Consider the following 11448-nt stretch of genomic DNA (forward strand, 5'->3'; position numbering starts at 1 on the left):
GGGGGGAGAGAGTGAGGGGCAAAGACAGAGAAGTGAGACAGAGAGACAGAGAGGGGGGGGGAGAGAGAGTGAAGGGCAAAGACAGAGAAGTGAGACAGAGAGACAGAGAGAGGGGGGGGGAGAGAGAGTGAAGGGCAAAGACAGAGAAGAGAGACAGAGAGAGGGGGGGGGGGGGAGAGAGAGTGAAGGGCAAAGACAGAGAAGTGAGACAGACAGACAGAGAGAGGGCTGGGGGGGGAGAGAGAGAGTGAAGGGCAAAGACAGAGAAGAGAGACAGAGAGGGGGGGGGAGAGAGAGTGAAGGGCAAAGACAGAGAAGAGAGACAGAGAGAGGGGGGGGGGGAGAGAGAGTGAAGGGCAAAGACAGAGAAGAGAGACAGAGAGAGGGGGGGGGGGAGAGAGAGTGAAGGGCAAAGACAGAGAAGAGAGACAGAGAGAGGGGGGGGGGGGGGAGAGAGAGTGAAGGGCAAAGACAGAGAAGAGAGACAGAGAGAGGGGGGGGGAGAGAGAGTGAAGGGCAAAGACAGAGAAGAGAGACAGAGAGGGGGGGGGAGAGAGTGAAGGGCAAAGACAGAGAAGTGAGACAGAGAGACAGAGAGGGGGGGGGGAGAGAGAGTGAGGGGCAAAGACAGAGAAGTGAGACAGACAGACAGAGAGAGGGGGGGGAGAGAGAGAGTGAAGGGCAAAGACAGAGAAGAGAGACAGAGAGAGGGGGGGGGGAGAGAGAGTGAAGGGCAAAGACAGAGAAGAGAGACAGAGAGGGGGGGGGAGAGAGTGAAGGGCAAAGACAGAGAAGTGAGACAGAGAGACAGAGAGGGGGGGGGGGAGAGAGTGAGGGGCAAAGACAGAGAAGTGAGACAGAGAGACAGAGAGAGGGGGGGGGGGAGAGAGAGTGAAGGGCAAAGACAGAGAAGTGAGACAGACAGACAGAAACTGACAGAGACAGACACAGGCTGTGAAACGCCCCTCTACCGCCGCAAGGGAAAAAAGAAATCTATTCACCCCCATCCGAATCTGAATATTCAGAAATAAATAAATAAAAGAAGGAAAGAAAAAAAAAGAAGAAAGAAATCTAACCGAAATCAAACACAGCATTGGGGTGGATGACATAGGAAAGACAGACAGACAGACAGACAGACAGAAATCTAACTGAAATCCAACACAGCATTGGGGTGGATGACATAGGAAAGAAAGACAGACAGACAGACAGACAGAAATCTAACTGAAATCCAACACAGCATTGGGGTGGATGACATAGGAAAGACAGACAGACAGACAGACAGACAGAAATCTAACTGAAATCCAACACAGCATTGGGGTGGATGACATAGGAAAGACAGACAGACAGACAGACAGACAGACAGACAGAAATCTAACTGAAATCAAACACAGCATTGGGGTGGATGACATAGGAAAGAAAGACAGACAGACAGAAATCTAACTGAAATCAAACAGCATTGGGGTGGATGACATAGGAAAGAAAGACAGACAGACAGACAGACAGACAGACAGACAGACAGAAATCTAACCGAAATCCAACACAGCACTGGGGGTGGATAATACACAGGATGGCGTCCCTTTGTTTCTATCACACACACTGCTTGACACTGACAATCCTGTCACGGGAGATGTCCCAGTTTTCAGGGTTTCCCACTTCACGTCCTGTGCACTGCACATTTCGCAATGCTTTCTCCGTTCAGGTCAGGCAGACCGCCAGTTTTTAACTCGCACAGCACGCAACCCACTGGTTGCCACAACTGACTTATCTTCAATGTTTAAATGTTTACCTCATCAAATATGATACATAACTGTAAAGGGATGTTTGGAGAGAGAGAGAGAGAGAGAGAGAGGGGGGGGGTAGAGAGAGAGAAAAAGAAAGAGGGGGCACAGAGAGAGAGAGAGAGAGAGAAAGAAAGCGGAGAGAGAGAGAGAGAGAGAGAGAGAGAGAGAAAGAGGAGAGAGAGAGAGAGAGAGAGAGAGAGAGAGAGAGAGAGAATACCGCGGACATCACTTTGATAAACACTGATTTTTGATCAGAACATATTAGACTTAGGTGTCAAGCTTGAATGCTTCATCACAGAGAGAGGAAGAGAGAGAGAGAGAGAGAGAGAGAGAGAGAGAGAGAGAGAGAGAGAGAGAGAGAGAGAGAGAGAGGAAGACAGAGAGAGAGGGGGGAAGGAGGGAGGGAGAGAGAGTCAGACAGAGAGAAAGAGAGAGGGGAGAGAGAGAGAGAGGAAGACAGAGAGAGGGGGGAAGGAGGGAGGGAGAGAGTCAGACAGAGAGAAAGAGAGAGGGGAGAGAGAGAGAGAGGAAGACAGACAGAGAGAGGGGGGAAGGAGGGAGGGAGAGAGAGAGTCAGACAGAGAGAAAGAGAGAGGGGAGAGAGAGAGAGAGGAAGACAGACAGAGAGAGGGGGGAAGGAGGGAGGGAGAGAGAGAGTCAGACAGAGAGAAAGAGAGAGGGGAGAGAGAGAGAGAGGAAGACAGAGAGAGAGGGGGGAAGGAGGGAGGGAGAGAGAGAGTCAGAGAGAAAGAGAGAGGGGAGAGAGAGAGAGAGGAAGACAGAGAGAGAGGGGGGAAGGAGGGAGGGAGAGAGAGAGTCAGACAGAGAGAAAGAGAGAGGGGAGAGAGTGAGGGGTGGAACAGAGAACAGAGACAGAGACCAGGAGAAGCTCCCCAAACTAAACACCGCCCATGTAATGGAGGGAGCAGCATAAAGGACCCCCACACCCTCTCCCCGCTAACCCCCCCCCCACCCCTCTTCACCAGACACCCAACCCCTGAACTCAAACAAACTAAACAATGCCGTTGGGCTGGAGGGGTGCACGCACGTTCGTTGCGATACTTCTGTCCATCGTGTGTGTGTGTGTGTGTGTGTGGTGTGTGTGTGTGTGTGTGTGTGTGTGTGTGTGTGTGTGTGTGTGTGTGCGCCTTTCGCAATGCCCCCAGGGCAGACCCACGGGAATCCAAACACGACGACCCACAAGCTGCCACTGACGATAACTCTTCAATGTTGCATGCCTTTTTTCTTCTTCTTTTTTTTTCTTCTTCTTTTTTTCAGGTGCATAATGTATGCAACACTATGAACATGTTAGAGTGGGAGAGACTGAGAGACAGAGACTGATACACACACACACACACACAGAAAGAGAGACAGAGACAGAAACAAACACATACACACGCGCGCGCGCGCGGACACACACATACAGAGAGAGAGAGAGAGAGAGAGAGAGAGAGAGAGAATGGAGTGACTGAACATTACTTTTATTTTATTTTTTAAATGATCTTTTTTTGTTGTTGTTGATGACATTGAATCTTGATCAGTACATCTTATGACGACAATGGAGGTGTCTGCCAGATTCATTTACAGAGAAGGTGGGCCGTGGGAGACAGCGGCAGAAAGATGAACGCCCCCCCCCCCCTCCCGCAAGCCCCCTATTCCCCAACCAACAGCGTCCAGGAGATGCCCCCTATAGAAAGAAACCCTGACCCAAACCAAAACACATGTGGGTGGTGAGGACGCACTTGGTGTAGATACGTAAGGTATACATTCTTATATGCCCCGATGTCCCCAAGCCCAGGGCTGGCGGTCAGATGCCAACAGACAACCCCAAACAGGTTGCCACGATAACTTCTTGTGTTATGCTCAGTGTCCACACTTTTGCACCTCACACACACACACACACACACACACACACAATCTCAGCTGGGACATGTATGTATCCAGAGCAAAACAGGTCAGGCGTCAGTGCTGGGGGATTTCCTTCAACAGTGTGGGAGGAAAGGCAGAAACATGCGGTGCACAGACTGAAGCCATACACACAGAGACAGACGTACAACACAGAGAGACACAGAGAGGGAGGGAATGCAGCAGCTGAACATTATTTCTTTTAAATCTTTTTGTTTGTTTGTTTGTTTTGTGACGGCATTGAATCGTGATCAGTACATCTCATGACAATGAAGGTGTCTGACAGATTCATCACAGAGAGGGGTGGGAGAGGGTGACAGAGACAGAAAGATGACCCCCCACCCCCACCAACAGCGCCCAGGAAATGACCCTTGAGAAGGAAACCCAAACCGAACGCACTTTGGTGTCGATACGTATGTCTTTGGCAATGTCCCCCAGTGCAGGGCAGACGGCCAGAACTGACCCCTCAACAGGTTGCCACGATAACTTCTTGTGTAATGCTCAGTGTCCTTACTTTTGTACCTGACACACACACAATCTCAGCTTGTATATGTATCCAGGCCACAGCAGGTCAGGCGTCGATCAGTGCTGGGGGAGTACCTTCAAAACTGAGTGGGGGGAAAGGCCTGGAAACCATTTCGGCGTGTGCATGCACACACACTGTCAAACACTGGCGCGTGCACAGACAGACATACACAGATACAGACGTACTACCCACACACAAACACAAGCAAGAACGCGAGCACACACACACAAACACACACATACGTGCAACCACACACACACACACACACTACACACACACACGTGACATCCAGATGCATATGGGACCTAGTTTACGATCTGGGATCTGACTGTTCAGTTTCAGCTTTTGTCTGCTCTCGCACACCAAGTACACATAAACACCAGTATTCATAGCACACACACACACACACACACACACACACATACACGTCTTTTTCAAACTGTACCAACACTGACGAACACTTCGCGAACCTGATAAAGAAAGTGTGTCATCGTTGCCTCAACCGTATAAACGTCACTGCCATCACGGGCTGTGAAAAATGTTGACGTGGTCGTCAGTCTGACGATGCTGTTGACAAAGTTCGTTTTGTTCCAGAAACGAGGCAGTTCTGTCGTTTGACACGTTTTCCCGTCTGGCCACACTTCAGTCTTTCATTCACTTTACACACGTGCACGCACGACGCACGCACATATACATACATACACTCTGACAAAGGACACTGCACACACTTACACACACGTTCGAACGACACACACACACACACACAAATACTGACACACTGACAAAGGACTCGGACACACACACACATACATACTGACAAAGGACACACACACACACACACACACACACACACACACACACGCACGCACACACGCACGCACGTATTTAGTACACCTGCATACCCTCCCATTCACACACTGACGTACACGCACACACACTGGCACATGCACGCACGCACGCACGTACGCACGCACGCGCGCACACACACACACATACACACACACGCGCGCGCCGCGGTGCGCACTTGCGCTACACGCATCCCTCCAACCCACCGGACAGCAAAAGCTTGAAAACTCCACCAGCGCAAACAACAAACTATTTCTTCTGTTGGCTCCCACACATGAGAACATGTTTTGCTGAATTCCCACCGATAACAACAAGAGGCCAGTGAACAAACCCACCTGGTTTTTTAGCAGCCACACAATCTCTCTCTCTTTCTCTCAGCTTGACAGCTCCCGCAACACACCACACCGCAACAGAAATCCATGCACTTTCACGAAAACTGTGTTGATATAAAAGATACTTTCTTGTTTTCTTTTTCCTTCTCTCTTCGTCTCACAAAATTATTCAACACGTGCAGACTTTTGACAAGCAAGACCGTCAACTATCCGGAGACCCAACCACACACACACACACATAAAGAATGGAGCGCGTGGCGTTGTGTTCACGGACGCACAGAGTTGTGTGTTCAGCCGACAGCGAGACGACCAGCCAGTCTGAAAGCAAGCGAGCGAGTCCAAATGATATGGAGGGACTGTCTCGCCCGCTGTGGAGAGAGAGAGAGAGAGGTGGGTGGATGGGTGAGATGGGGCGTTTGTTATTGTTGTTAGTTTCCCCTGGCAGTTTGTTGGACATGGGTTTTTCTCTATCCCCCCCCCCCCCCCCCCCCCCCCACTATTTGTTGGACATGGGTTTTTCTCTATCACCCCCCCCTCCCCCACCCACTATTTGTTGGACATGGGTTTTTCTCTATCACCCCCCCCTCCCCCCCCCCCCACTATTTGTTGGACATGGGTTTTTCTCTATCCCCCCCGCCCCCCCCCCCCCCCCCCCCACTATTTGTTGGACATGGGTTTTTCTCTATCACCCCCCCCCTCCCCCACCCACTCTCTCTTTACAAGGTAGCGTCTCTCATGCCAGCATGTTGAAAAAAACACGTGGCTGTTTGTATTCTGGACAACGACAACACACACACACACACACACAACAAACAAACACACATATATATAAACAAAAAAGCGGCTTTTCAATGTGCAGTCGAGGCAGCGAACGCATCTAACGTGTTCATCCACACTTGACGTGGCCACTGTTATCTTCTAAAAAATAAAAAGAATAAAAACAAAACTGAAATAAAATAAAGAGGCCGCCCATACCCCCCCCCCCCCCCTCCCACTAATACCCTCACCTGCTATAACTATAACTACTTTCACTGTTCGAACCCGACACCCTTTCTTAGTGACTTCAAGATCAACACAGGAAGATTCATGGGCGGACAATATAATAATGAAACAGTTTTCTGAATCTACAGATGTTATCAATAACTTTTTTTTCATCGAACGACAGGCGACAGATGTATATGCATTCTGCGTGAGTGCGTGCGCGCGTGCGTACGTGTGTGCTTCAGTGCTTGCTCGCGTGTGTTGGCCTGGGTCAGAACGGATTCTGATAGAAATGTCAAAAGGGAACACTGACCATACAGTGCTTTTTAACCAGGATTCGATCCAGGTAGGACGGTTCAGTGTCCAGTTCAACACATGTTCACATGCACTCGTGCATTCACGGACCTCACCATACATGTGCAAACTTCAACACACACACACACAGACATGCACACACACACATGTCCGCATTTTCACACACACACACACACACACACACACACACACACACACACACATGTCCGCATTTTCACACACACACACGAACGCACACACAGACAGACACATAAAATAATGTCTACTCATGTTCATGCGTCCAGTTTGCCACAGTGTGAGCCCCCACCCATTTGACATGGGCAAAAGACCTGGTTCAATAAGACATTTGTCATTCTCTCTGTCTCCGTCTCTCTCCCCGCACAGTCTCTCTCTCTCTCTCTCGCTCTCTCTCCACTCTAACACACACACTCTCTCTCTCTCTCTTTCTCTCCTCTCTCGTTGGGGTAAAACGAAGGTCATACATGTGCTCATCTATTTTTCAAAGCAGAGATGATGTAGCGTGTATGGATCAGTCCGCACGATCTGACAGCTCCTTCGAACTGAAACTCCCCATTAATTCCATACGTCTGCCTCTGCCTCTGCGCGCGCGCGCGCGCGCGCGCGTGTGTGTGTGTGTGTGTGTGTGTGTGTGTGTGTGTGTGTGTTCTTAATGTTTCTTTTTCCTATGTATTTTAATTAACATCATGCTTGTGTGTGTGTGTGTGTGTGTGTGTGTGTGTGTGTGTGTGTGTGTGTGTGTGTGTGTGTGAGTGAGTGAGTGAGTGAGTGAGTGTGTGTGTGTGTGTGTGTGTGTGTGTGTTCTTAATGTTTCTTTTTCCTATGTATTTTAATTAACATCATGCTTGTGTGTGTGTGTGTGTGTGTGTGTGTGTGTGTGAGTGAGTGAGTGAGTGAGTGAGTGAGTGAGGGAGGGAGTGAGTGTGTGTGTGTGTGTGTGTGCGTGTGTGTGTGAGTGTGTGTGCACGTGCGTGCTTTTTTTCACTGTATCTTATTATCAGCATTGTTGTGACTAAATGTACAGTATTGTGTAGTGTAGACGCTGTTGGGGCGGGGACTGAATGTAAACACACCAGTGCTTATCTATTATCCTCGAAAATAAAGAATTTGTCTTGTCTTGTCATCTTTGAGATGGGGGTGAGAATCTGTACATCGGCACGTCCCCACAGCAAGGACTTCATAGCATTCTGGTGAAAAGCAACAGGTGTACACGACACTGAACTGTTTGTCGTTGTCCTCACCACAACAAAGCGTGCGTGTGTGTGTGTGTGTGTGTGTGTGTGTGTGTGTGTGTGGTGTGTGTGTGTGTGTGGAGAGAGCTTGTCGGTGTGCATGTGTGTGCGTGCGTCCTTGTATGTATGTGTATCCTACCAAACATGTGCCCCCCACTCCCCACCTCCTGCCCCATGCTAGAAGTCTGCCAATAAACATGCACATGTTCACTTGTCTGTCTCGGGGAGACGACCAGAGGCCGTGCCTTCAGGTCCTGTCCCTTGTCCTCTCACTTGTATGTTACTTTTGTTGTTGTTGTTGTAACTTCTTCTTTTTTCTTCCCTCCAAAAATGTCCTATGTCTCAACTAAACAAACAGTTAGTGTGGTCATTTAAACTATCATCAACAATTACAATACCAAATGTTATTCATATGTATATATTTTCATGTGCCCCCCCCCCCCCCCCCCGCCCCCCAATCCTACGGGGTTTCTGGAAATGAACATGTCTCGTCTTGTCTTGTCTTGTCTTGTCCTAAAAATGGGGTTGGAGAGGCATGACCAGTCAGGTCTGCCAGGTACCACCGGGCACAGTGAAGAGATGTGGGTGGGTGGAGGAAGGGGGTGGCGGGGGCAGGGAGGTGGGGGAGGGAGGGGTGTGGTGAGAGTTATACATGTATCTCAGTGGGTTGGCTGTGCCGGAAAAAGGTCCGATTCGCCCACCACATTCCTGTTTCGCCTACTCATCCTTTGATCGCGCCGCCACCCTCACTGAAAGACCTCTTGGGAGTTGGACTCTTTTCTTCTGTTTCGCCCTTCCCCCCAGCACACACACACAGTCACAGACACACACACACACACAGACACACACACACAGACACACACACACAGACAGCAGCTGAGTATACAGGCGAAGTGGGAAAAGGCGACTCAGGAAGCGGGGAATCGGGGTGACACCGACCGCTGTGCTTTGTGTCAGAGAGTGACATGGTCTTGGAAAAGTCTTCACACCCAAAAACAATAACCCCCAGCAGCCTTGGTTCGCTTTTTTCAGAGTCTACACATCTTGAAACTCTCCGGGCCCCAGAGATTACCCACCAGCCTGGCTTTTGTATTACACAGAGTATGCTGCAGATCTATGAAGTCTTCTTCAGACCCAAAGGATCAGTACCAGCCTTGCTGTGTTTTGCAGCTCCAGAGTGTACAGATCTTTAAAGTCACTTTCTTGCTTTGCTTTACACAGTGTCTATTGGTCTTCACACAGTGTCTATTGGTCTTCACACAGTGTCTATTGGTCTTCACACAGTGTCTACTGGTCTTCACACAGTGTCTATTGGTCTTCACACAGTGTCTATTGGTCTTTACACAGTGTCTACTGGTCTTCACACAGTGTCTATTGGTCTTCACACAGTGTCTGTTGGTCTTTCACACAGTGTCTATTGGTCTTTACACAGTGTCTATTGGTCTTCACACAGTGTCTGTTGGTCTTTACACAGTGTCTATTGGTCTTCACACAGTGTCTGTTGGTCTTTACACAGTGTCTATTGGTCTTCACACAGTGTCTGTTGGTCTTACACAGTGTCTGTTGGTCTTCACACAGTGTCTGTTGGTCTTCACACAGTGTCTATTGGTCTTTACACAGTGTCTGTTGGTCTTTACACAGTGTCTATTGGTCTTCACACAGTGTCTCTTGGTCTTCACACAGTGTCTATTGGTCTTCACACAGTGTCTATTGGTCTTCACACAGTGTCTGTTGGTCTTCACACAGTGTCTGTTGGTCTTTACACAGTGTCTATTGGTCTTCACACAGTGTCTATTGGTCTTCACACAGTGTCTATTGGTCTTTACACAGTGTCTATTGGTCTTCACACAGTGTCTATTGGTCTTCACACAGTGTCTATTGGTCTTCACACAGTGTCTATTGGTCTTTACACAGTGTCTACTGGTCTTCACACAGTGTCTATTGGTCTTCACACAGTGTCTATTGGTCTTCACATTTCTTCATGGGAGCCGAAGGAAAACCACCAGCCTTTGTTTTACAGGCAGTGTTTACGCAACTGTAAATGTTGCTTTGTTGGACCCAGTGTACCAAGAGTTTTCAAAGCACATTTACACGTGGTTTGTTTGACAGAGAGTGTACCAAGAGTTTTCAAAGCACATTTACACGTGGTTTGTTTGACAGAGAGTGTACCAAGAGTTTTCGAAGCACATTTACACGTGGTTTGTTTGACAGAGAGTGTACCAAGAGTTTTCAAAGCACATTTACACGTGGTTTGTTTGACAGAGAGTGTACCAAGAGTTTTCAAAGCACATTTACACGTGGTTTGTTTGACAGAGAGTGTACCAAGAGTTTTCAAAGCACATTTACACGTGGTTTGTTTGACAGAGAGTGTACACAGTGCATAATGCATGTTTAAACGTACTTTGACAGAGAGTGTACATAGTGTATAATGCATGTTTAAACGTGCTTTGTTTGACAGAGACTGTACATAGTGTGTAATGCATGTTTAAAGTACTTTGTTTGACAGAGTGTACACAGTGTATAATGCATGTTTAAACGTACTTTGACAGAGAGTGTACATAGTGTATAATGCATGTTTAAACGTGCTTTGTTTGACAGAGACTGTACATAGTGTGTAATGCATGTTTAAAGTACTTTGTTTGACAGAGTGTACACAGTGTATAATGCATGTTTAAACGTGCTTTGTTTGACAAAGAGTGTACACACTGTATAATGCATGTTTAAACGTGCTTTGTTTGACAGAGTGTACACAGTGTATAATGCATGTTTAAACGTGCTTTGTTTGACAGAGAGTGTACACACTGTATAATGCATGTTTAAACGTGCTTTGACATAGATTGTACACAGTGTATAATGCATGTTTAAACGTGCTTTGTTTGACAGAGAGTGTACACAGTGTATAATGCATGTTTAAACGTGCTTTGTTTGACAGAGAGTGTACACAGTGTATAATGCATGTTTAAACGTGCTTTGTTTGACAGAGAGTGTACACAGTGTATAATGCATGTTTAAACGTGCTTTGTTTGACAGAGAGTGTACACACTGTATAATGCATATTTAAACGTGCTTTGACATAGAGTGTACACAGTGTATAATGCATGTTTAAACGTGCTTTGTTTGACAGAGAGTGTACACAGTGTATAATGCATGTTTAAACGTGCTTTGTTTGACAGAGAGTGTACACAGTGTATAATGCATGTTTAAACCTGCGTTGTTTGACAGAGAGTGTACACAGTGTATAATGCATGTTTAAACGTGCTTTGACAGAGAGTGTACACAGTGTATAATGCATGTTTAAACGTGCTTTGACAGAGAGTGTACACACTGTATAATGCATATTTAAACGTGCTTTGACATAGAGTGTACACAGTGTATAATGCATGTTTAAACGTGCTTTGACAGAGAGTGTACACAGTGTATAATGCATGTTTAAACGTGCTTTGTTTGACAGAGAGTGTACACAGTGTATAATGCATGTTTAAACGTGCTTTGTTTGACAGAGTGTACACAGT

At 47.6% G+C, this 11448-nt stretch overlaps 1 pseudogene across 3 annotated transcripts in view; it reads right to left on the bottom strand.

The window, feature by feature from the left end:
* The window catches only part of LOC143288640 (uncharacterized), a 169146-nt pseudogene that overhangs the window by 43791 nt on the left and 113907 nt on the right, over window positions 1-11448 (bottom strand). Inside the window, exons 1-2 of one of the 3 annotated variants that reach the window (XR_013056130.1) lie at window positions 5394-5683; window positions 4683-4779 (exon numbers count right to left, since the gene is read on the bottom strand). The exons of 1 other annotated variant lie outside the window; for it this stretch is intronic. The product of XR_013056130.1 is annotated as an uncharacterized LOC143288640, transcript variant X3 (transcript). Of the gene's footprint in view, window positions 1-4682; window positions 4780-5393; window positions 5684-11448 lie in introns of those variants that run through there. One more of the 3 variants, XR_013056128.1, reaches the window with a different exon arrangement.

The sequence above is a fragment of the Babylonia areolata genome, chromosome 12 (assembly GCF_041734735.1).
Source record: "Babylonia areolata isolate BAREFJ2019XMU chromosome 12, ASM4173473v1, whole genome shotgun sequence".
Taxonomy (NCBI): domain Eukaryota; kingdom Metazoa; phylum Mollusca; class Gastropoda; order Neogastropoda; family Buccinidae; genus Babylonia; species Babylonia areolata.